The sequence below is a fragment of the Felis catus genome, chromosome B2, assembly GCF_018350175.1.
Source record: "Felis catus isolate Fca126 chromosome B2, F.catus_Fca126_mat1.0, whole genome shotgun sequence".
Taxonomy (NCBI): Eukaryota; Metazoa; Chordata; class Mammalia; order Carnivora; family Felidae; genus Felis; species Felis catus.
Window position 1 is genome coordinate 138,572,823 of NC_058372.1, and position 26,622 is coordinate 138,599,444.

At 37.4% G+C, this 26,622-nt stretch overlaps 1 protein-coding gene across 6 annotated transcripts in view; it reads right to left on the reverse strand.

The window, feature by feature from the left end:
- Nucleotides 1–26,622, reverse strand: part of IPCEF1 (interaction protein for cytohesin exchange factors 1) — a 182,833-nt gene that overhangs the window by 150,789 nt on the left and 5,422 nt on the right. For 3 of the 6 annotated variants that reach the window (XM_045058256.1, XM_019831406.2, XM_019831409.3), the window contains exon 2: nt 13,698–13,779. The gene's annotated coding sequence lies outside the window, so the exon portion shown is untranslated. Of the gene's footprint in view, nt 1–13,697; nt 13,780–15,435; nt 15,455–23,990; nt 24,188–26,622 lie in introns of those variants that run through there. The other 3 variants (XM_045058254.1, XM_045058253.1, XM_045058255.1) reach the window with 3 other exon arrangements.

The window sequence follows — 26,622 nt, forward strand, 5'->3', positions numbered from 1 at the left end:
GAAGTCAATTCTAGTGAACACTTAAAAGGTTTTCCTTTGTTGTCTATACTATTGTATCAATTAAGCAAAGATATTTTTAGTTCACTCTAGTACCTGTTAGCCCTATCTTTGTTCCAATGAATAAGGCTTTTCTGAATTATTATTTAAGCAAATACATTCCAAAATGATGTGTAACTGGACCCATGCACATATAAAAGAGGCAGAAAGCCTTAAGGAGCTGAAACTTCGTCTTCTGTTCCTGTTTCTGACTTTGCTCCATAGATGGGCCTCTGCCATGTCACCCTGACATTTCCTCTGACTTTAAGAAGGAAGCTTACCTCACTCCGTGGCTTATAATCATGTCACTTACACTTGAGTTCTCTTTCTAGTTGACCTGATTTTATTTTTATCATAAAAACATATAGATGCAGAAACTGAGCAGAGTCAAGGGAACCTGCTTAAGGTGATGACGGCAGAAAAATTAAAATCAGACATTATGATCCTGTGCCCCACAGACCTTCCAAAAGAATGCCCAGCAGACTGGAAAGGTGAATGAGATGCTAGGATATATGTAAGTTTGATCCAAACAGTAGAAATGAAGGAATATACAAATATACATATCTGTATATTACCAACTAAGATACTAAGGACAAACCAATTAAAGATCAAAACTATCTACCTGGAAAACATTTCCATATCTCACTTTCTTAAACCTCTTCTTTCTCTCATGTTTCTTTCCTAGGATCATAAGAATTCTTTGACCCCTCCCCACAGTAAAAGAACACTCAGAAATACATTGATTGTTGTGGTTCTAACCGAATTCTCCACACACACGGGTCATCTCACTAGCTGATCTCACGTCTTGACATGAAAAATACAACATTCTGAAAAGTTCTCAGTTTTGTAAAACACAAACTGAGATAAGATCAGGACCGTGAAAGAAGTCCTTGAAAATACCTTTTCTAACAGTCTCAGGGATAAACTCTCATACAAGTGGGTTCCTTTTCCTTCAAGGCCCCATCTACTTTGTAATTATACCTATATTAGCACAATTATTTCATTAGCATCTGTCTCCACATCGGACTGAAAGCCTCCGGAGAACAGGTGGAGTGAATGTTTTTGCTTGCCCTTGTACCCTAAGCACTCAATTGTCTTTGTGTTCAACAAATATTTGTAGGGCACCTCTGTGGGACATAGGACAAATCATTCATGTGTGTATGACATTTACATAGGGAGAGAGAGGGCCCACAAAAAGTATAAAGTACTAGAAAGTTGGAGATCTTTTAAATACCACAAAGCCAAGGGATTTCTCTAATAATAGCTTTTTGTTAACATGAATAAGATGAATTACAAGTAGCCCAGATCCCGAGTGCAGAGATCAATGGGAAGATCTTTACTTCAAACATGGTTATAAGGCATAAGGCAGAGTGAAGAAAAAGGGTCAGAGGCTTAAGTTAATCTTCTTTGTGGCAAGGATTGCAGATGGGAATGGCTGGTATCCACCACACTGATGGTGACAGTGTCCTAAGTCTCGTATTTTCTCTCTCAGTGCTGTGGATCTACACCAAGCTCAGGAGCTAATAATCCAGGCCCACCAGGGCCTCTGTATGTAGCCATGGAATGTCTGTCTTCAGATAGGGAACACAGAGTCAAGCTAAAGTCTTTAACATAAATATTTGTTGGGAAGGTAAAGAAAATCAAGACACAGAAACATAGAATCAAGATTAAATGTGTAAATTCTTAACTCGCACTTCAGGTAGCACTCAGTGAAATACTGGTTGGGTTGCCCCCATGTTGGACTCTCCTGCTTCAAGGGAAGCACCACCCGTTGGCTCTTTAGCAGGTCCCTTCCTTCTTTTTCAGATGCCTCCACATTTGGACAAGAATTGTGACCTCAGTCAAGTAAAACAACAGATTGTTAAGTGACACAAAGGTGTCTCTAGAGGAAGAAAGAAAGAATTTTGTAAGTATATATTTGCATTTCAGACACTTGGGTACAAACACAATCCTCTCTTCCCCCAACTCACCCTCTGTGAAAATGCCTGCATAATCTCTAACAAAATAATTTTTTTCTTTAAGAAGCTACATTTTATTCATTGTTTTTAAAGTAATCTCTACACCCAATGTGGGGTCAAACTCACAACCCTGAGATCAAGAGTCACATGCTCTATTGACTGTACCAGCCAGGTGCCCTGCTACACTTTATTTCAAAATAATTTTTATTTTATTAAGATGAGGGTAGAAAAACAAATAATCCAGTGAAGAAATGAGCAGAAGACATGAATAGACATTTTTCCAAAGAAGACATCCAGATGGCAAACAGATACGTGAAAAGATGCTCAATGTCGCTCCTCATCAGGGAAACACGAATCAAAACCACACTCAGATACCACCTCATGCCAGTCAGAGTGGCCAAAATGAACAAATCAGGAGACGATAGATGCTGGCGAGGACGTGGAGAAACGGGAACCCTCTCGCACTGCTGGTGGGAATGCAAACTGGTGCAGCTGCTCTGGAAAACAGTGTGGAGGTTCCTCAAAAAATTAAAAATAGACATACCCTATGACCCAGCAGTAGCACTGCTAGGAATTTACCCAAGGAATACAGGAGTGCTGATGCATAGGGGCACTTGTACCCCAATGTTTATAGCAGCACTCTCAACAATAGCCAAATTGTGAAAAGAGCTTAAACGTCCATCAACTGATGAATGGATAAAGAAGATGTGGTTTATATATACAATGGAATACTACTTGGCAATGAGAAAGAATGAAATCTGACCATTTGTAGCAACATGGATGGAACTGGAAAGTGTTATGCTAAGTGAAATAAGTCAGTCAGAGAAAGACAGGTATCATATGTTTTCACTCATATGTGGATCTTGAGAAACTTAACAGAAGACCATGAGGTAGGGGAAGGGGAAAAAAAGTTACAGAGAGGGAGGGAGGCAAACCATAAGAGACTCTTAAATACTGAGAACAAACTGAGGGTTGATGGGAGGTTGGGGGAGAGGGGGAAGTGGGTGATGGGCACTGAGGAGGGCACTCGTTGGGATGAGCACTGGATGTTGTATGGAAACCAATTTGACAATAAATTATATTAAAAAATAAAATTAAATTAAATAAATAAATAAATAAATAAATAAATAAATAAATAAAATGAGGGTGGCTTACATGTCAAAAGTGATATGTTTATTGGCTTTCAAATAAAATTCTACTTTATCATCTTTTTGAAAGAGTAAGGATGACCCCAAATATTTTCAGAAGACATGTATGTATATAATCAAATATATATCTTCTAACCCTGCAGCTAGGATGAATTCTACTTGCCAACAAGATCAAGAGAGGGGAGAACTATGAGGGGGTATAATAATGTGTTGGTGGATAATTACTATAAATTCCTCCATACATGATTCACCATTTTCAAAAACTAGGATACATTTAAATATTAATACAAAACCATATTGGAGATATATTTGATATTTCAGAATGAACTTTGGATTTAATAATGTGTCTACTCATAATTATAAGGAAGATCTAATAAAAAGTAGACCATATCTGATTTATTTTTTTTTATAACCCTGGAGCTAAATATACTGTTTTCCAATTAAGTATGTCAAATAAGTAAAAAAATGATATTGCCACAACTTGGAAATGTCAGAAGGTAGCAATTCATTTAAGAGATGCATATGTGGTACAGTAATGTAATATTAACAAAACGATAAAATAATATTTTGTGTGTATAATATACCACATGTAAAGGCAGAGGGAGGAAGACACAGAATCTAAAGCAGGCTCCAGGCTCTGAGCTGTCAGCACAGAGCCTGATGCAGGGCTCAAACCCACAAACCATGAGATCATAACCTGAGCCAAAGTCAGACACTCAACCGGCTGAGCCACGCAGGTGCCCCAAAGAATATTATAAACAAGCATCCTACATGCACACAAACACAAAATGCCTTTAAAATATCTGCTATATATAAAACACAAAATATATCCCAGGAATACTAGTTTGTTTTCACTTTTTTTTTTTCAACGTTTATTTATTTTTGGGACAGAGAGAGACAGAGCATGAACGGGGGAGGGGCAGAGAGAGAGGGAGACACAGAATCGGAAACAGGCTCCAGGCTCTGAGCCATCAGCCCAGAGCCTGACGCGGGGCTCGAACCCACTGACCGCGAGATCGTGACCTGGCTGAAGTCGGACGCTTAACCGACTGCGCCACCCAGGCGCCCCTGTTTTCACTTTTAAAAACCAATCAATATAATTCTACACACTGACAAAAGAGAAGAATCATACAATGTAGTCGATTCATAAAAAACATTTGACAAAATTCAGCACTCCTTCACAATAAAATACTGTCAGCAAATTAATAATAGAGGAATTTCTTCAATATGAAAAATGACATACATAAAAAGCTACAGTTAATACCATACTTAATGGTGAAAGGCTGACCACTTACCAATTAAGATCAAGAACAACACCAGGATATTCACTCTTACCATTTCTACTCAGAATTGTTCTGGTAGGTTTAGTCAGTATAATAATGCATAAACAGAAAGTATAAATCTTAAAAAAGAAGAAATAAAAAGAAATAAAACTGCCTCCATTCACAAACAGCATGGTTGTATACACAGAAAAATCCAAAGAAATCTACAAGACAACTCTTCTATAACTAATTGAATTAGCAAGGCCTCAGGAAACATAGCCAACATACAAAAACAATAGTATTTCTATGTAACAGTAATGAAAAATGGAAAATTATATTTAAAAATTAATACTCTTCATAAAGCACCAAAAAGCAAAAAAAAAAAAAAAAAAAGGATAAATATAGCAAAACATATCTAACTCTTCTATACTAAAAACTACAAAATATGGCTAAGAATGGGGCACCCGGGTGGCTCAGTAGGTTAAGAGTCTGACTTCAGCTCAGGTCATGATCTACAGTTTATGGGTTCAAATCCCACATTAGTCTCTGTGCTGACAGCTTGAGCCTACTTCAGATTCTGTGTCCCCCTCCCTCTTAACCCTTTCCCCACACTCTCTCTCCCTCTCTCTTAAAAATAAGTAAATATTCAAAACATGGCTAAGAAAAACGAAAAGAGATCTATAATAAAGCTGTGGCAATTGAGAGAGCATGATACTGGTTAAGGATACACACATTGACCATGGGACAGAAAAGGGGGCTGAGAAATAGAGACACTTTTGTAGTCAATCAATTGTCAACAGAAGCACCAGAGCAAATCAATGCAGAAAGAAAAGCCATTTCATTAATACTCCCGGAACAAGTGGATATCTTTATAAAAAAATTAACTTTGGTTCGTACCTCATAGACCTAAATATAAATGTTAGCACTATAAAGTTTGCAGAAGAAAATACAAAGAAGTATTTTCAAAATCTTGAGGTAGGCCAAGATTTCTTATCCAGGATGCAGAAAGTATAAAAGAAAGTATTAAAAATGTCTGCTCATTAAAGTTGACATTAATAAAATAAGCAAGCTACGGATGAGAGGAAGTATTCACAAAATGTCTATCAGGCAAAGGACCCATATCAAGAATATATGAAGAATTTTTCCAACTCATTAATACAATGACATATAGACCAATTAAAACTGTGCAATGGCTTGAATAGACACTTCACAAAAGATCTGCAAATGGCCAAGAAGCACATGGACTAGTGCTCAACTTACTGAATCATTAGGAAAACGCCTCAAACCTAGAAGAGAAACAAGCTATAAGACAACAACTAATGACAATTGAAAGATGTTGGCAAGATGGGACACAACCAGAACTCTCAGACGTTACTGATGAGTGTGTAAAAAGCTACAACATTCTTTTAAAATATTTGGCAGTTTCGTCATAAAGCTAAGCACAACAGAACCCTATGACCACCAACTCTACTCTTTAGTATTTACTCAAAAGAAAGGAAAGCATACATCTGCACCAAGATTGGTATATGAACATTCACAGTGACTTTATTTATAATAAAGTCTCCAGCTGGAAACAACCCCAATGTCCAAAAACAGGAAAAGAAGTAAACAAATTGCAATATATTTATATGATACAATAGGCAGCAAGAAACAGAAATGAACTATTACTGACACATGCAACAGCATAAATTAATCTCGCACACATCATGCTGAACAAAAGAAGCCAGATCCATGAGTACATGCAGGTGATGCCATTGATTGATATGAAGCTCTGGAACAGACAAAACTAATTAGAACAATGTGGCTGGAGAGACAAGAGAGGTGGGATTTACTGTAATCGAGCAAGAAGAGAAATATTCCGTATCTTGGTAACGGTGTGAGTTACATGGATATGTGCATTTGTTAAAACTTCTAGAACTACAGGGGTGCCTGGGTGGCTTAGTCGGTTAAGCGTCCGACTTTAGCTCAGGTCATGATCTCACTGTTCACGAGTTCGAGTCCTGTGTTGGACTATGTGCTGACAGCTCAGAGCCCGGAGCCTGCTTCGGATTCTGTGTCTCCTTCTCTCTCTCTGCTCCTACCCCTCTTGTGCTCTCTCTCTATATATATCTCTCTCAGAAATAATAAATGAATAAACTTAAAAAAAAAAATAACTCCAAGAACTAACTATAACACTTACTAGTTGTGCATTTCCCTATATGGAGACTACACTCCAATAAAATAATTTAAAGCACAGAAGGTAATTAGACAATATTATTTTGATGAAGTGAAAATTAAACGTGAAAACAAATAAAGCAATAAAATAGAGCAAATTCATTTCACTTTCTCCCCTTGAGGAGTATAAGCTCCAGGCTGTGGATGAGACTGAGACGGAAGGCGTATTTCCATCTGACTAGAATCACAGTGTGCTTCTAGTTTTAAAGATACATATTTTCCATGAAACATGCTCCTGATGTAAATAGTTAGCCCCTCACATTTGGCCCATAAACCAAAGCTATCCTCATCATCCAAAACCTGCAAGGATAACCGGGATCAGTCACAACACTAGATGTGTTAGCAGAACTAGGTATTTCTGTCTCCAACAGGATGCCTTCCAGGAAGACTGTCAGGGTAAGTCTGAATACGTATGCTTTTTACCTTACGTGCTGACTTGAGAACCTAATTAGAATAAGCTATGATTTCACAGTAATTGTTCCTATGTAAGTTGGTAAGTAATATAAATGCAGATTAAGACTATAGATTCATAATTCTATGAATTCATAGATCATGAATATAGATTCAAATGCATAACTGAATTCCTATCATATGATTCTTACTGTTCTGGTTATAATTAATTGTACTGATTGTACTTGAAGTACATTAAAAATTCTCCCTAATCCTTTCTTTTCCCTCCCCCTACCAAAAAAACATGAACTATTTATAAAACTTTCAGAGTCTCTTCATTTGGTTTTACTTATCTGAACTCATAAGCCATGCATGGTAAATTTCAGACCTATAATTTGTGGCTTCCTGCTTCCAAGATTACTCCAGAGCCGTTCTCATGTGACTGTTTTTCTAGTTAAATATTTACACATATTCACAGGGTACACAGGCAGTTCATATTTGACATGATTTAACAGCATCTACATCTGTTTCTCATCAGAACATGACTGGAAAATGTGCCTACTAAACATTTTTTTAATATAGTTGTCCAAAACATTGTTTCTACTCTCATCTTGAGACATTTCTACGTAAAGAAAACAAGATAAAATGGCCCTTCTCAGGCACTGTTTCCTTCTCAATTCCCTTCCTCTGGCTTCAGGATCCTTTCTTGGTATCAATCATTACTTTCCAAGCCTAACCATATGGGTCGCGTCTTATTTTTATCAGTATGTGAAAAGCACAAAATTAAATGGAGATATGAAGGAGAAAATAATCTATTTAGATCAAAAAAACAAAACAAAACACCAAAAGCAACAATTGGCTTTGGCTATGGTACTCCAAGTTTAGCAAGATTACATTTGAATAAAGTTCCTGCTGATATAAAAATGCTTGAAGTCTGTTTCCTGTTTCCAGAGTACAACCTCAAGCATGGTCTTTCCAAATACAAAACAAAAGGAAGAAGAACAAAAAGAACAAGAGGAGGAGGGGAAGGAGGAGGAGCGAGAGGAGGAGAAGGGGCAGGAGGAGGAGGAGAGGGAGGAGGAGGAGGAGGAGGAGGGGAAGAGGAAGAAGGAAAGAAAATTCTTGGCTTTCAAGAGGTAATCATTTCTAAGTCCCCCAAATTTTAAACCACAACACAAACATCTGCTCAAATTCTTCCCCTGTCTGCTTAACAAAGTGCATCATATTTTAAATTCATACATTTTCCCAAAGATATAAAGCATAGTTAAATTACGAGAGTATTCTTAGAACACTAATTTAGGATAAATTGATCTTGTCTGAATTTCATTCTGTTGTTTTGGATTTTCATCCACATATCTGTTTTCTTATTTCTATTCGTATATTGTGATCAGACACAACAGCAAAGTAAAATGAAAACAAAAATTCCTGAGTGAATTATAAATCCTAGAATGTGACTAGAGTTCTTACATATCAAAGAAGCTAAAATATAAGGAATGATTATTTTCCACTATTCTGAGTTTTATTTTTCCAATCTGTGTCTAATTCAAGAGCGTCATTTTTTCTTTTCTCTTCCCTGATTATATTTTGGCCACTTCACAACTCATTACACTCTGGAAAGAAAGAGATTGGATAAAATAAAATGAGATGAAACTCAAATGAGTGCAATTGGCCTCAACAGCCCTGAGGAAAAGCTTTATTTTAAGGAAGCCTAGAAAACCTGGCTCGAATAAAGCTTTTTGTGCTCTGAGACTGTAAATTATCTTCAATATTCTTAATTCCTGTCATACTGATTACAAAACATAAGAATAGATTTTTAGACATCCTATTTGTAGACATTCTATTTTATTAAATAATATGAAAAGTTGCTCAAATCCAGCTATCACACTGTACATCCAGAGAAGTACTTGCTAGAATACTACATCTTTTCTCAAACAAATATATGCACACACACACACACGCATGCAGGTACATGTACACAAATGAGTATTAATTTTGGTTTGCTGTTCCAATATTTCAAATACTTATGATAGAAGTACTTATGATACTTATGATGATATTTCAATACTTATGATAGTTCTAGAAGAAGGTTAGTAATTACAATATGTGGATAAACACAACCTGCAGATGACACAAAAAAATTTTGCCTCATGAACTTTCACTATGTAGTAGATAAACATTTCAGGAAAGGGGATAGTATGTACCTTTAAATTTCTTTCTCAGCGTGCCTGGTGGCTCAGTCAGTTGGTTAAGTATCTGGCTCTTAATTTTGGCTCAGGTCATGATCAAACTAACTGTGAGATCCAGCCCTGGGTCTGGCTCTGTGCTGACAGCATGGAGCCTGCTTGGGATTCTCTCTCTCCCTCTCTCTCTGCCTCTCCCCCACCCTCGTGCACACACTATCTCTTTCTCTCAAAATAAATAAACATTATACATGAATGAATAAATAAATAATAAATAAATAAATAAATAAATAAAATTTTCAACTTTTGGAAAAGTAAAACATAATGAGCACCCAAAACCCCAAGGAACTTTAAAAAACTTTTCAGAAGGTAGAGGAGGGAATAATTCTCAATTCTTTTTGTGATGACAGCACAACCCTGATAGCAAAACCTGACACAGATATTATAAGAAAATTATAGACCAGCATTTTTCATGGACATAGATGTAAAAGTTTATAAAAAAAAATATTGGCAGTTGAATCCAGCAATATATAGAAATGATATTACATCATAACTATGGGGAGTTGATCCCAGACTTAACATTCGAATATCAATATAAATGACCATATTTTCAAAATACAGAGAGAAAACCAATGATCATCTCAATAGATGCAGAAAATGTGTTTGTCAAAAATTCAAAACCCATTTGTGATTAAAAAACGAAAGACCTCCAAGTATGCAAGTAATAGAAGGGAACACCATCTAATAAAATGCCATCTATGAAAAAAACTTGCAGCTAACATCATATTTATGGTAAAATATTAAATACTCCCCTATGGTTAGGAACAAAGCAAAGGATTTCTCATCTTGCTACTTCTGTCTATCCTTGTGTGGGTAGTGATAGGTGGTATAATAAGGTAAGAAGAAAAAAATAATAAAAGACTTAGAGATTTAGAAGAGAAAAGACAAAACTGTTTCCTAAAGAAAATCTTAAGGAAAATCAAAACATTGCTTAGAAAATCCTAAGAAATCCACGTAGAAAATCCTAATAAATACTCTTTAAAAAAAAAATCTTAAAAGTAATCATTGAATTTACCATGGTCACAGGATAAAAGATTAATATAAAAATTATATTATATTTCTGTGTAGTAGCAAAAAAATTGGGAAATAACATTTGAAAAACAATTCCCTTTACAATATCATCAGAGAATAATTTGGGATAATTTTAACAAAAGCATGTAAAGTCTTTAAACTAAAGACTACTGTGACTTGCTGAGAGAAGATCTAAAGAAGACCTAAATAAATAGGAAGATATACTATGTTCATGGATAAGACTCAATATTGTTCAGATGTCAATTCTCACCAAATTGGCTGGTATGGTCATTCACTCCCAATCAAAATCCCAGCAAGATATTTCTGTAGAAATTGACAAGCTGATTCTAAATTTTTTGTAGAAATGAAATAATTTAAAAAAGAAAAAGAAAGATGGAGGATTCATAGTACTTCTTAATTTCAAAACTTACTACAAAGCTAGAGAATCCAGACAATATGGCATTGGTACAAGAAAAGACAAATAGATCACTAATATGAAATAGAGAATCCAGAAATAAACTCACATCAGTCAATTTATTTTCAACAAAGAAACCAAAATAATTCAATAGGGAAATGGAAGGTGTTTTCTCTTTTCCTTTTCTTTTTCTTCCTTAAACATATCTGGAAATTTGTATACTCACTCATAGGGGAAAAAGTAAATATCAACTTCTACTCATTCCACAAACAAAACTTAATGTGAAAGGCCTTATGTATCAAAAGTAAAAGCTATAACAATACTGTTTCTGGATGAAAACAGAGGATAATATCTTTACAGCCTCAGGGTAAGGAAAGATTTCTTAGATGTGACACAAACAGGGAAAAAACATAAAATAATTTGATAAATTAGATGAAATAAAAAAATAAAAACTGTTGTTCATCAAGATATCATAAGATAAAAAAGCAACTTATAGGCCAGGAGAAAATATCCATAATACATATATGTAACAGAAAGATTGTAGCCTGAATATATAAAAAGTCTTACAAATAGAAAAAAAAAAAAGAACAATCCAATTAAAAAATAGAAAATAAATTTGAACAAGCCCTTCACAAAAAAGATATATAAATAGCTAATAAATACATGAGAATGTGCTTAATATTTCATCAAAGAAACACAAATTTTACTTTAACAGAATAACTAAAATCAACAGGGCTAACAACACTGAATATGGAGAATATGGAGAATAACCATGATATGACAAACACTATGGGAAATGTTTGACTACACCTACCCTCCTAATTCCACTCCAAGTAATTACTCAAAGAAAAAAGAGTAAATGTCCTTAAAGCTATTCATAGCAACTTAACTCTAATAGCAAAAAGTTTGAAAAAATCAAATATTCATCAACAAAATAATGGATAAATACATTACCTTATATCCAAACAATGTACTTATATTCAGCAATAAAAAAAAAATGAACCGCTGACACACAAAACAACATGAAGCATCTTAGAAACACATAAGAGTACCTACTATATGATTCCATCTACATGAAGTTCAACATCAAAGGAAAACTAATCTATAGTGATAAAAATCAGAACAGTGGTTGCCTATATAGTGGGTGGAAATTTACAGGAAGGAAATTCAGGAAACCTTCTGGAATAATGGAAAAGTTCTAATTTCTGACTGGAGGTTATATAGATATATACATTCATAAAATCTAAAATTGCATGCTTAATAAGGAAGTGCTCAAAAAACAAAAGGCTAGAGTTGGGTCAAAGGGACATATTAACCAATCGGAAAAGAACTCAATTCCAAGACCAGAACAATTTAAACAACAAAATAAATAACATATTATTGAATTCTAACTGAAAATATAACAGACGTATTCATGAGTTCTTGCTGATATAAATAAAAGATTGAATAATAAATAGAGGAGACAAATCCTTATGACAGAATTCCAAATAATACACATAGATACCTTTCCTCCAAGAAGTGAAGATAAATTTGCTTCCAAAGAAGAGAGTATGAAAAAAGAAAAGTATTAACTCCTGATATGGTGCATCACCCTCCTTGTGCATATGAAAAACTCAAATTAATGTACATTGAGCCAGAATTAAGTGGAAAACAAATTACTTTCCTGAAACTTGATTCCTTTATTTATTTTTTTTAATTTTTTAATCTTTATTTATTTTTTTAAATTTTTTTAATGTTTATTTTTGAGACAGAGAGAGACAGAGCATGAATGGGGCAGGGTCAGAGAGAGAGGGAGACACAGAATCTGAAGCAGGCCCCAGGCTCTGAGCTGCCAGCACAGAGCCCAACGCGGGGCTCGAACTCACGGACCGTGAGATCATGACCTGAGCCAAAGTCGGACGCTTAACTGACTGAGCCACCCAGGCGCCCCTATTTATTTTTGAGAGAGACACAGAGTGTGAGCAGGGGAGGAGCAGAGAGAGAGAGGGAGATACAGAATCTGAAGCAGGCTCCAGACCCCAAGCTGTCAGCACAGAGTGGGGCTTGAACTCACGAACCGTGAGATCATGACCTGAGCTGAAGTCAGATGCTCAAAGGACTGAGCCACCCAGGCGCCCCCAAACTTGATTCCTTTAAAAGTTCAATACTCTTTTCCCCATGGCATATAATCCAGAGGTTATCAAACTATCTACAGTTTGAGGGCGCCTGGCTAAGTGTCTGACTGTTAATCTTGGCTCAAGTCAAGATCTCATGGTTAGTGGATTCAAGCCCCACATCACGCTCTGTGCAGGCAGCATGGAGCCTGCTTGGGAATCTCTCTGTCCCTCTCTCTCTCTGTCCCTCCTCTGCTTCTGTGCATGCCTCCTCCCTCCCCCTCTCTCTTTCTCTCTCAAAAATAAGTAAATAAACTTAAAAAAGAAACTGAAAAAATGAACTAATTACAGTTTGAAGGGGCCAGTTTTTCTTTTTAATTCTAATCCATTGCAGACTGATACTTCTATAAAAGACAAATTAATTACCAGAAAAATAAAATTTTTAAAAGGCACACAAGCCACAAGAACTCAAAATTTCATTAGATTTAATAAACACAAAATTGCTGTGCTAAGTTGGTGGAAAATTTCTAAAGTTACTCTCAATTTCTGAATGTATTTCATCATGGATCAGTGATTTTGTGAACTGGCACTGGTCCACAGACCACATTATTTTTTAAGTTTATTTATTTATTTGTGTGTGTGTGTACAAGCAGGGGAGAGGCAGAGAGAGAGGGAGAGAGAACCCCAAGCAAGCTCCACACTGTCAGCTCAGAGCCCGACGTGGGGCTTGAACCCACAAAACATGAGATCATGTCCTGAGCCGAAACCAAGAGTCAGACATTTAACCAGCTGAGCCACCCAGGCGCCCCCCACAGACCACATTTGGAGAAGGAATTATACAGTTTGCAATGTAAGAAAGAGAAGGATTCATTAATTCACTTCATTCATTCATTCATTCATTCATTCAATAAATACATGTCAAATGCTTACCATGTGTCGAGTACCACCACAGGCAATAGGGAATCAGTGTGAATATGACCTACAACATCCCTAATCTCTCGAAGTTTATAATCTGGAAAAAAAAAAAGAAAGATATATTTTTTTAGAAAACCTAATAATTAAATCACCTGGGGAAAATATCAGAAAGTAGTATCAGGGACAAAGGGATAGAAAAGTGTGATAGTGTCTGGGTGGCTCTTTTGGATTGAGGATCAGGGAGAACTTCTCTAAGAGGCTGACACTTGACTAAGATCTAAATGATTAAAAAAGATTTGGCTGTGTTAAGTTCAAACGGAAGAGTACCACGGGCAGAGGAAACAAGTGGTGCAAAACTCCTCCTAAGTACTTCCATTTCCGGAAAGATGGAGTGACAGATACAGGATTCACCCTCCTTCCTGAAACAACAACAAAAATTGGACAAACTATATGAAACAATGGCTTTCATGACATTGGAAGTCGGGAAATGTAGGACAGTGGTCCCTGAGAGATAGGAAACCAGTGAGGTAAGCCTCACGATCACTTCAGTTTAGGGCACGGAGAAAGCTTTCAGTCCCCAGAGAAATGGGGGGAACACTAGATAGAGTGCAGAGGTCCTTCTGAGTTGAGAAAACTTTGCTGGGAACACCAAGGCAATCAGAGTTCATAGGGCAGAGGAATAGAGAAAAGATAGCCATACAGAAAAAAGACTTCAAGAGATTTGCAGAGGATCTCCATTAAGTATTCACAAGGAGTAATAGTTAATAAGCCAACAAAGGACATGAAATAAAATTGTAAAAAATGTACAATTAATCACAAAGAAGACAGAATAAGGGCACCTGGATGACTCAGTTAGTTGAGTGTCTGATTCTTGATTTCAGCTTAAGTCATGATTCCAGCATGGTAGGATCAAGCCCCACTTTGGGCTCCATGCTAAGTGTGGGGCTTGCTTAGATTCTTAGATTCTTAAAGTCTCTCTCTCTCCCTCTCTCTCTCTCTCTCTCTCTCTCTCCCCCCCAACCCGCTGCCCCTGACCCCTCCTCACGCTATCTCTAAAACAAACAAACAAAAAGAACAAAAAACAAAGAAGACAGAATTAAAGGAAAGAGGACAAAAAAATCAACATGACAAACAGAAAGCAAATAGCAATATGCTACGTTTAAAACCAACTGCATAAATAATCACATTTAATGTAAATGCTCTAACACTCCATTAAAAGATGGAGATTGTCAAATTGGATATAAATAAGCAATATCCAACTGTGACCTACAAGAAATGTATCAAAAATGAAGATGCAAATAGGTTAAGAGAAAGGATAGAAAAATTATAAACCATGGTAACAATCAAAAGAAAGCTATGTTAATATCAAATTGTACCTAGGGCAAAGTATATTAGCTGGGACATAAAGGGGCATTTCATAATGCCAAAGGGGTTGATTCATCAAGAAGATCCAAAAGTCCTACGCATTTGGGTTTTTTTAAGTTTATTCACTTATTTTGAGAGTGAGAACTGGGAGGGGCAGAGAGAGAGGGAGAGAGAGAATCCCAAGCAGGCTCCACACTGCCCACAGAGCCTGATGAGGGACTCGAATTGACACACCAATCATGAGCTGAGCCAAAATCAAGAGTCTGGTTAACCAACTGAGCCACCCAGGCACCCTAAAGCCCTACAAGTTTAAACAGATAGTAACAGAGCTTCAAAATACATGTAGCAAAAACTGATAAAAACTGCCAGAAAAAAATAGAAAACTCACCATTACAGTCAGAGATTTCAGCGCCTTTCTCTGCTGCCACCAGTGATACATTTGTTACAACTAACATCTCATTATCATCCAAAATCCATAGTTTACATGACTGTTCACTCTTGGTGCTGTACATTCTATGGGTTTTGAAAAATCTATAATGGCACGTATCCACCAGTAGAGTAACATACAGAATATTTTCATTGCCCTGAAAGTCCTCTCCTTAACCCCACCCCATCAACCTCTGATTTTTTACTGTCTTCATAGTTTTGCATTTTCCAGAATGTCATACAGTTAGAATCATACAGTAGTAGCCTTTTCAAAACTGGCTTCTTTAACTTAGAAGATTCATTTAAGGTTCCTCCATGCTTTTTCATGGCTGGATAGCTCATATCCATTTAGCACTTAATAACATTCCATTGACTGGATAGGCCACAGTTTGTTTATCCATTCCCCTAGTAAGGAAATCTTGGTTATTTCCAAGTTTTGGCAACTGTGAACAAAGTTTCTATAAATATCTGTTGTGCAGATTTTTGTGTGGACATAAGTTGTCAAGTCCTTTGGATAAATACCACACAGTGCAATTGAAGGATAGTATGGTAAGGATAGGTTTTGTTCTGTAAGAAACCACCAAACTCCCTTCCAAAATAGCGGTGCTCTTTTTCAGTCGCATCATCAATGCATGAGAGTTCCTGTTGCTCCACTCCCCCACTGGCATTTGGTGTTGTCGGTGGTCTGGGTTTGGGCCATTCTAATGGGTTGTTTTAATTTGCATTTTCCTGAACAACAGTAAGATGCTAGGCATCTTTCATATGCTTATTTGTCTTCTGTATCTTTGAGGAGGTGTCTACGCAAATATCTTGCCCATTTTTTAATTGTGTTGTTTGTTTTCTTTTTGTTGAGTTTTAAGCATTCCTTGTATATTTTGGATAGCAGTCCTTTATCAGATATGCCTTTTGCAAATATTTTCCCAAGTCTGTGGCTTGTCTTCTCATTCTCCGGCAATGATTATATATTTTAATGCAGCATCTTTTAACACTAGCTGTGCCTTTGGTTCACCAAGTCTAGCCAGGTATATATTGAAAAATAAGATAAAAATAAAAATATTGCCAGGAACACAAAATAACAAAATACACTAATACATACTGTCATCCAAGCATTTGCTTCTATATTTTCTCTATGCTGAGAAAATATTAAAAATCCACTTAGACTTAGAAAATTGACAAAATGAATTCTGTTGATATTATTCTTCAGTGAGTCAGATTTTTCCGTGTGATTGTAGGCACCCTTTGAGATCAAGGAGTGAAGAGTAACAGAAAGATAATGAGAAGGGAAATAGAATTATATCATTTGATATTTTGCTCCCAGCAATCATTACTGTTACAGCATTTTAAAATTGTGGAGACTTTTAAGTTTTCCTTTAGGGAAATGATTGTTGGTTTTAATTGTTGAAAGTAATGTGAGGGATCATTCACACATACGCAGCTGAAGTTGTTAAACTGAAAGGAATGAAAATTTCCCAGTCTTTTATCAGGTGAAAAATGTCCAGATCCTGCCTATCAGGTCATCTTCCCCACTCTTCCCTATCTACTTTCGTAAGTTTGGAATTTTCCATAATAATAAAGGTAAATTTTTTTTGAGAGAGAAAGAGCATGAGCAGGTGAGGGGCAGAGAGATGGGGAGAGAGAGGATCCCAAGCAGGCTCTGCACTGTGAGCGTGGACCCAATGTGGGGCTCAGTCTCACGACTGCGAGATCATGGCCAAGACCGAGAGAAGGACACTCAACCAACTGAGCCACCCAGGTACCCCCAAAGTTAGATTATTTTTAATGAATGCTTAAATATATTGAAATTTATTAATGTGGCTTAGTCAACTGATGAACCATGTGGAAAACATCTAACAAAGCTTTCATCAAAGAAAATTTGAGGTAAGCCAAAGATTTAAATATATAAGATAAAGTAATAAAACTATGAGAAGTAAATATAGGGCAATTTCTTCCTTTTTGGAGAGGAGAACGCTTTCCTAAGCAATACACAAAACCCAAATTCCAGAAAGATTAGTGAGTTAAGACTGTATAAAAAAATGTTTTTTTCTGCACAGAAAAAAATACCAAACAAAGTCAAAATACAAATGATCAACTGGGAAAAATATTTCAACACATATGACAATGAGCTCATTTCCTTCATATATAAAGACCTCTTACAAATCAGTTATAAAAGGCCATTAAACCAACAGAAAAAATGACAAAGAACTTAGAGGCAGTTCATAGAAAAGAAACACAAATGGTTTATAACATGAAATCATCAAGAAATGAAAAGTAAAATGTCAGTGTTATACAGTTTTCATTTATTGGAAGCAATTCTTAAAATCTATGTCATTAAGATAGATATTTAAGTGAAAAAAAATAAGATATAGACCAATCTATACAGTGTGCCTCTACCTGTTTAAAAACAACTATATTTATAAATATGTGTGTAGGGGCGCTTCGGTGGCTCAGTCAGTTGAGCTTCTGACCCTTGATTTTGGCCCAGGTCGGGATCCTGGGGTCATGGGAGCGAGCCCGACCATGGCCTCCACACTGAGCATGGAGCCTACCTAAGATTCTCTCTCTCTCCCCTTGCCCCTCTCCCACTTGCATGTGATCTCTCTCTAAAAAAAGTAAAAAATAAATATATGTGCGTATATACATATATATATATATATATGCATGCTTAGATTTGCATAGAACATTCTAGAAGAACACTATGCAAACTGGTTACTGTGGTTTCTTCCATGGTGGGAGTCTGGAAATTTTGGATGGATGAAAAATAAATATAAGTTTTCAACCTGTGTTTTTCCATAATGTTTAAATTTTTTTTTTGAGGGGAGGGCACAAGTGAGCAAGGGACAGAGAAAGAGAGGGAGAGAGAGAGGGAGAAGCAGGGCTCACTGAAGTGAGGCATGAGTTCACCCTAAGCCGGGCTCAAACTCACGAACCATGAGATCATGACCTGAGCCGAAGTCAGATGCTTAACCAACTGAGCCACCCAGGCGCCCAAGTAATGTTTAAATTTTTAAATGAATGTCTGCATCACCTTATCAGTGAAGTATAATTAATAAAACAAACTAAATTATTTTATTCAACAAGTATTTTCTGAGCATCTGTTTTATACCACTCACTCTTTTAAGCACTGGGAGTACAGGTAGTGGACAAAAACGTGAGTCTCTGTCCTCAGAGCTCTAATGTGCTCCTGGGGGGAAAATAATAAAAGTCTCTGTTCAATTCTGTTCAGTCTAGTAATTTTGACCACAATTTCATGAACATTTCCTTTGGACGTCCCTTTGAAAGGGCGGACCTACCGACCGACTCCATCTTGTTCTGTGTCCTTCACCTTGACCACGCCTCCTCCCCTTGAGTAACCTCCCGCTCACCTGCCTCACAGGACTCCGACCCTTCCCCAGCCAATCGGCTGAGGCCATAGCCATTACCTCACCAACTGCCCCTAGGCCCCAATAAAACCTTTGTCCTTTTGAAACTGGCTCCCCCCCTCCCCCCCTCCCCCCCGCCGCCGGGTATCTCACTGCTGCATCGGCGGCGGCGGTGTAGGTAGGGGATTGAGCTCCAGCTAGCTCGAATAAAGGCTCTTTGCTTTTGCATCGGACTCGGCTCCCTAGCCGTCTTTGGGGATCACGAATTCTGGGCATAACAACTTGTTTTATTTAAGTGAATATATTCAATTTCATATAACATAGTTACTATAGTTTCTTATGGATACAATTGTCATTGTCATAATTTGGATAGACTTTGCTGACTTAGGAGAAGCAAGACAAGGTTCATCCTTTATGCCTCCACATGTATTCATAATGTTTAAGAATTTTGTGCTCCTTGCAACAAAACATTGCTCATTCTCTGTCTTTGTTTTACAGTTTACATATTGAGAGTTAAGAAACTTCTCACTCCCTTGCCACTTAATTTGTTTTTTTTAGGATTTAAATCTAATTTATGCCCTGAGGATTCAGAACAAAGACAATTCCAATGTCACCTACTATTCTCATTTCCATTGCATCTCCATATCTTTTCCCCTAGATATAAACAATTAGGCCAACAAAAATGTAAAATTACGGCTGTCAAGACTGTTTCACTTGTTAAAAAAATGCATATTTTGGTTAAATGATGGAGTCAGTAAAAGAACAATGTTTCTAAAGCATGTTTAATTCTAAAGATTGTTCTGTTCTGCCAGGAAGGTCGTTCCTTGGCCAATAAATTGGGGAAAGCTGCTTATTAAATTTCCTACAACTAAACATTTTCTCCTCATTGGGGATTTATAACACATGGCAGCATATCAGTGGCCCTAAAAAAAAAATCCCTCAGTGAAGAAGTTTGCCTAATTTTTGAGCCTCTCTATCTTCCTCTCTTCTCTCTGCCACAAGTCAGCAATATGACCTCAAGAAAGACTCAGATTCTCTCCAGCCTCACGGTTCCTATGTCTAAAATCCAAGTGTTGATGCCAGGTGATGTGTGAGGTTCCCATTCTACTTTATCATTCTAGATTCTTGGTTTCACCTGAGAAAAATTAAGCAACTTAGACATTCGGTGCTGTTGAATTATTCAAAACACTGTCAAGTAAAAAACTATCAGCTATTAGGGAATTCCAATGTATGCTTTAAGCTTGATTAATGTGATAGGGAGTGATACTCAACCTAAAACACAGACTGGTGGATCATAAATAGCAAGCCAAAATAGTTTGAAGCTCTTTTCAAGGCTACTAAGCATAACCTCAGAAGACGACATAAAGAAATACTCTTAGACACCAAGCAGCACAAAAAAGTATTCATTTAGGATCTAATTTTTTCTGGGAAACAAAAAAAGTTTAAAGTTACCTTTTTGAAAAAACAAGAGTAATATTTATGAGTAACTATTCACATGAACAACTTTGTCATGGCTTCCTAGATCAGTCCTACAAAAAAGAAAATAGCATTCTCTGCTCATTTGAGTGCCAAATAGTTCCATGCTAGCGTTGTGTTACGAAAGGTCAAATGCCTCCAAAGACTGAAGGAACAAATGATAAAAAGAATAGATTTCCGGACAAGTCTATGCTAGTTAAGTCATCTCCTGACATCAGAGGAATTTATATTCTCAGCTCAAATCAGGACCAGTTTCAGTTTTGAATCTTTGTTTTCCTCTCCACAAATTCTAGAGCACTTTTTGGCCCCGCTCTGGAATCCATGCTGCTAAAATTTTGTATTAGCTCATAGCTAACCCGAAGTTTCCATCAGTACGAATTACAGCACAACATACCTCTGTCTCAAGGAGCACTCTCTTGTTTCCCAGGCAAGAAGAAAATGAAAAGACTAAGTATGTGTGGGGTGGGAAGAACTGAAATTCCATATTACCAACCAGAATACTTCCTCGTAGGGATAATCCCCTCTGATACAACACGTCAATAACCAATAACAACAAATGCAGCACCCAATTTTTTTTAAGTATGCTACAAAGGAGATCCAATTCAAACCACTCCCCCAGAACAAAATATGATGGGAAACAACCTTCCTTTTTAATAGAATACCAACAGGACATTTGAAATTATAGCCTCCCTTTCAACTAACACTCTGCCCAAGAAAGTTCTACTGGTTGCAACTCTAAAACCAATCCAAGAATTTTCTCTTACAGTGCCCTTCACGAGTATGTTCAGCCACGGAACCAGGTTTCCTAAGTGCTGCTTACCTCTTGACTTGTATCACTATACATTGCCTCCGAGACTCCCAGGGGCAAAAATAGCCTTGCTTAGTTCTGAAGTTTGACACAGCTTTGTCCACAGTCTATTAGCTAAAGGTGAACCTTAATAAATGAATCTTTTGTTTCCATGTTTTAAAGACACAGCTCCCACTAAGAACATTCTGCTACAATTTCATTAATTCACATTTATACACATGCAACTAAACAATCAAGGACCATGACATTTTCATACCTGATACCCTGCCAGACATTTGGCCTACTGATAACTTTTTATGAAGCAAATTCAACTTCTGGGGAAAGCCTGTGAATGATAAGTAGTTACCTGAGAGTCTAAGCTTAATAAATCAAGAAGATAAAATTGGTTGTTTTGTGTGTGTGTATTTAAAAACTTTCTGATTAAAAAATCTTGAAAAAGTTTGAACAGATTCTCTCCTTCAGGGATTTAAGCATTTTGTGGAAGTCTGAGGCAATTCCCACCTCTTCTATGCCAGTTAAGAGTGCCCTTCTCCACCTCCATCTTGTGCAGACTTCCAAATCATCAAGCCTTTGACAGAAAGACATTTAAAATGGAGAAAACTGAAATAACCTTACAAAATAAGTGATGCAGTCTTTGCTGTTGGGCAGTTAATATTTAGAGGGTCTAGATCAGGCATTCGTCACCTCAAGGTTGGGTATGTAGGCCAGCTGGGTTGGCTATCTGAATTAGCTCTCAGTTGGAAAGATCTGACTGGCTAATGCACACATTGGTGTTAGTAACTCATAACAACGTAAAGACCTTTCTCTTCTAAGAATGTGTCCATTGTAACCCAGATATAACAGTGCAGAACATCTAGGACTAAAGAAATCTAGGCAGTGAACTGAGTGTTATTTCCAGCAAGCTATGCATAGCAATCACAACAAGCTATACACAGAAATCACAAAATCTCTTTGGATTTCGGCTCTCTATCCATTAAGTGGCAGCATTAGAGTAAATGGGGTCTAAATTCCCTCTTAGCTAAAATAGGTTTGGCATCTGATTCTATGGTGTGACATTGACACCAGGCACCTGAGACAGACGAGTAGGGGCCTCCCAACCTACACAAGTGTAAGGTTAAGAATACTTGCCTGATGGGATAACCCACTGAGGGGTAGAAAATGATTAGACTTGAACTCAAACTTCACCTTGATGATAAATCAGTAGAGATAACTTATCGATAAAGGCCAGGCAATAGAATGCTCCAAAGGGGGAAAACCTCTTGTAGGAGACAATAAACTAGAGTGCAAGACTCAGCTCAGCCATTTCTGGCTTGGAAACACCATGGAACCATTCTGAGCCTCAGTTTCCTCAATGGATGTGTTACTATCTGGCCCACATACGGACAGCACAAAGTCTTTGTATCAATATAAGAAAATGCACATACACAACGCTCAGTTAATTGTAAAGCAGCCACAGCTCAGAGCTTCCATGTGAATAGAAATTTAGGATTTAGAAGGACATCTCCCTGTGAAAGAACAGAACAAAAACAAAAAAGCTAGAAAAACATTTTTGAAGAAGCAGCTTTCTACTTGCCCAATCCTAAGCTATAGACACTGAAACGTCCATAGGTGAAACTTCTCCAGGCTCTCCAAGAGAATAGAGGAGACTGTCAATGGAAAGGTCTCCATAATAAAAAGACTGCTAAACCTAAGTCTTTGTCGTACTTGCTCAACGCCCCGGAGGATGCAAGCCAAAGAATCACAGGATCTTTCCTTTACACCAGGAGATGGGACACATGTCGAGGAGGCAAGCACAGGGTAGAGCTCAGTGGAGACATTAGTCCACGGTGCCTGAGTAATCATAAAGAAGAGGTACAGAATCTGGGGGTAGGTGGGAAGAAAAGCTATTTGGCCACAGCCAAGACTGCCTGGAGACTATTGATTGGGGTGAACACGGGAAAAAAGAAGAAAGTTTTTCTTACCTGAATGACCAGCTGGCCAGGAAGTAGATACCAAAGCTAACTTGACCCAGGGACAAGCACAAGTACACAATATCAATGTGTAAGACAGTATGATCGGACAAAGTGCTGTCAACCCCTAAATGAGGGAAGAAGAGAATCTAATGGCTGTTCTAAACATGACACCTAACCAAGTTCATTTGTTTTGATCAACTTTCCACGAATTCTCGAAAGAGTATAAGAAAAATCTCCCAAGAATGTTGGGTAAAAATTCAACTTTAAACATGACGATAAATAATGTCAGTGCATATGGGTAACCCTGCTGCCAAGAAGAAACTGAGTGGGGAACCAGAGTTAGATCAAGACTGGAAGGATGTGTGTTCTGATATTTTGTTGAACAACAGTTGAGAAAATTTCAAGCCAGGGAATTTCCCAAGAGAGAAACTCTAGAGGCAGCAAGACAGAGAGCCAAGAAGTAAATCAGAGTAGACGCTATAGTTGAAAGGCTTAGGGAGAAATTTAAGAGAGATAGAGCATAATGCCTTAAGGTAGAAGTGGTAGAAAGCCCTGAGTCCTGAAGTCTTATAGAAGTGATAATTTGGATATATGATCCATCCTGAAGAGCTGAATCCAGGAGGATGAGTACAGAGAAAGGCCCCACATTGGACCAAAGTGGAGCCTTTGAAAGCAATGGTAAGAAACACGAGCCTGTGGAGCATAGACAGAGGTCCTCAATGCCCGAAGTCAGTCCAGGTTCAGGAAGGGAAGCTCTTGCTGGTTGGCTCCCAACGCAAAGCACACAGGAGTCGATACTGAATGCAAAGTAAAAATGACCACATCCCATGTCTAGAATGCTGCTGCTAGGAAGAATACCAAAACTTGAAAGCGAAGTCACCTCAGAGAGCATCCCTGAGGCTTACTTGCTCTGCTCACTTACTCTGCTTTGGTAAATGCTCTGGTGTCTCTCTCCTTGCTGGCTTCTCAGCTGGCTTCTCAGCTCCGAGTAGCTGGCGTTCCTCTAAAGGCAATGGATTTATTTGTACATAACTTTGGAACGTTTACGAGTGTTCACAAAATGAAACTAAATGGTACTCTTGTCCTAGCTCAAACCTTGTTTGACAATTCCCTCTCAAGTCCCCATTACCTACGCAGAAGTGGCTCTACTTGATTAATCAAGTTGAAAACCCAGCTACAGGAAATCTCGGCAGTTTGTGTTCCAGGGTGAAATCTAGTTCTAGCTGGAAAACTTTGGCCACATTTGACCAAGAGAGTTCAAGTTCAGATCCTTCTCTTTGACAGATGGCTGTAACTAAATCTAACCAAGAAAAGGTACCGTTAATTCATAGGATATAAGGGAACTTAAAAGGTATTCTTGTTGGTGCTCTTGCAATAAAATACCTGGAAAATATTAGGTATTCAATAGGCATGTGGTAAATGTTGAATATTCAAAAACAGGCTCCCATCACATTATGTGATTTACATTCAGACTCACTAGTGAGAACAATCATTTGCCTTTTTTTTTTTTTTTTTTTTTGGCCAGGATGGCAAGAGAGTGTAGGATTTATGGTCCAACAAGCAACCAGAAAATAAGGCTTCTAGCAAAATTTGCTTCAGGCTTTCAACAGGTGGAAAGAACAAGGTCGTTATAACTGACCTGCAATTTAAGTGAATTGATAAAATGTTCTTGTTGCAACCATTAATTTGCTAAATGAGCAGAATCGTCAAATATGTTCCAGAAGCAAACCTCCCCAGTACTATGCTATACTCTGCAGTATCCAAACAGAATAATCATAAACAAGTAGCCTAAAAAGTATGGTTTCTGTGTTGGAAGCCATTGGCTCAATTTTTGAAAAGATTAAAGGTCTTATATTAAATGTGACTTAGTGTAAGCTCACCACTTCTATTCTATAGGAATGAACAATGTTAAGTTGAGGTTCCTGGGAAGTATTCTGAGTCAGCTTCATTTCTTTCCTGAGAGGTCTATATTTTCCTATTTTAAACCAAGGTTCAGTATCAATATACACATTTGCCCATAAGTAGTTAAGTGTTCTGTATCTCTCTGACATTACAGAAGAGTGCACGAGACTCCTAAGAAAGCATTTTCCTCCATGAGAGGAAAAAAAGAACTCCTACCCTGTTCAAATTTGAAATCAAATTTCACAAATTTCTGCCGAGCATTTTCAGAGAGTATATAAAATGAATAACAAGTCTAAAGAAAACTAACTATGGATCAATTAAAAAGGGAAGCAAAACTATATTTTTAGTTTTGTGCAGATTAAGTGATCAGCCTCACACAATGATGTTTGCCTACTAAAAGAATGTTGTTCTCCTAGGGGTAATTATGGTAATAAGAATTAGGGTAATTTAAACTCTATTGAAAAGGGGATTTAAGAGATTTTTTAAGGAGATTCTTATGTTGCAGAGAAACCCAAGAATATGCTTGAAATCCTGGTTATTTATGCTGTCATTAATAGCTATGCAAGTACCGCATTAATTTTATGTATCAAAGGGATCAACAATTACAGATTAACCCACTATAATCACCTGATATCTCTTTAACTGGAGAGTTTCCATTTGCTAGATGCTTAGATTGCAGTTGTAGATTTTATACTGATGGTACCAAAGTACCATCACATTACATTATTTTCCAAATCAGAATATTTAAACTTTTCTTCCAATATACAACTTGAGGAAGAAAATATCCTCCCAAGTAGACACAAACGTTTCATGTCTAGCAAATGACCACATTGATCCAATAATCTGGAATCCCTAGCTAGATTCAGTTTATGAAAGGATGCCCTTTTATGGATTTCACAACAGCCTGATTTTCATTTTGTAAATGTCTTTCATTGTCTAGTGGCTTTATTCATCCACATTCAATGATGAAGTGACTACTGTTAAAGGCCCAATGCCACAGGTTAAATCAGATAAATGAGTCATGCCGGATCTGCTCCCTAAAAGTGCTTGCCAGCAATACGGATGAGTTTATCACCAGCACTTAAAATGACTTTTATTCTTTCCCCTTGTATGTTTTCTAGGGCTGTAGTAACAAAATCCTACCAACTAGGTGGCTCAAAACAACAAGAAATTATGCCTTCACAGTTCTGGAGACCAGAAGTCTGAAATCAAGATGTTGGCAGGGCCCTGCTCCCTCCTAAACTGTAAGGGAGAGTCCTTCCTTGCCTGTTCCTAGACTTCTGGTGCTGGGTGGCTATTCATTGGCATTCGTTGGCTTGCAGCTCTGTACCTCCAGTCTCTGTTTTCATCATCACACGGCATTCTCCCTGTGCGGCTGTCTTTACAGGGCTGCCTTCTTATTAGGACATCAGTCGTATCGGATTAGGGGTCCAATCCATGATGAAGCTCACTTTAATTCAACTAATGACAACCACAACTACTTTATTTTCAAATAAGGTCACGTTCTGAAGTACTGGGGGCTAGGGCCCCAGCATATCTTTTTGGGGGAGGGAGGCACAACTGAGCCAATAACACCCCCTAATACCTTTAATCCTCCTCTGCCACAAAGCTCTTGTATGCCAAATGAGTCTCTACATGGTCAGAAACTGGAA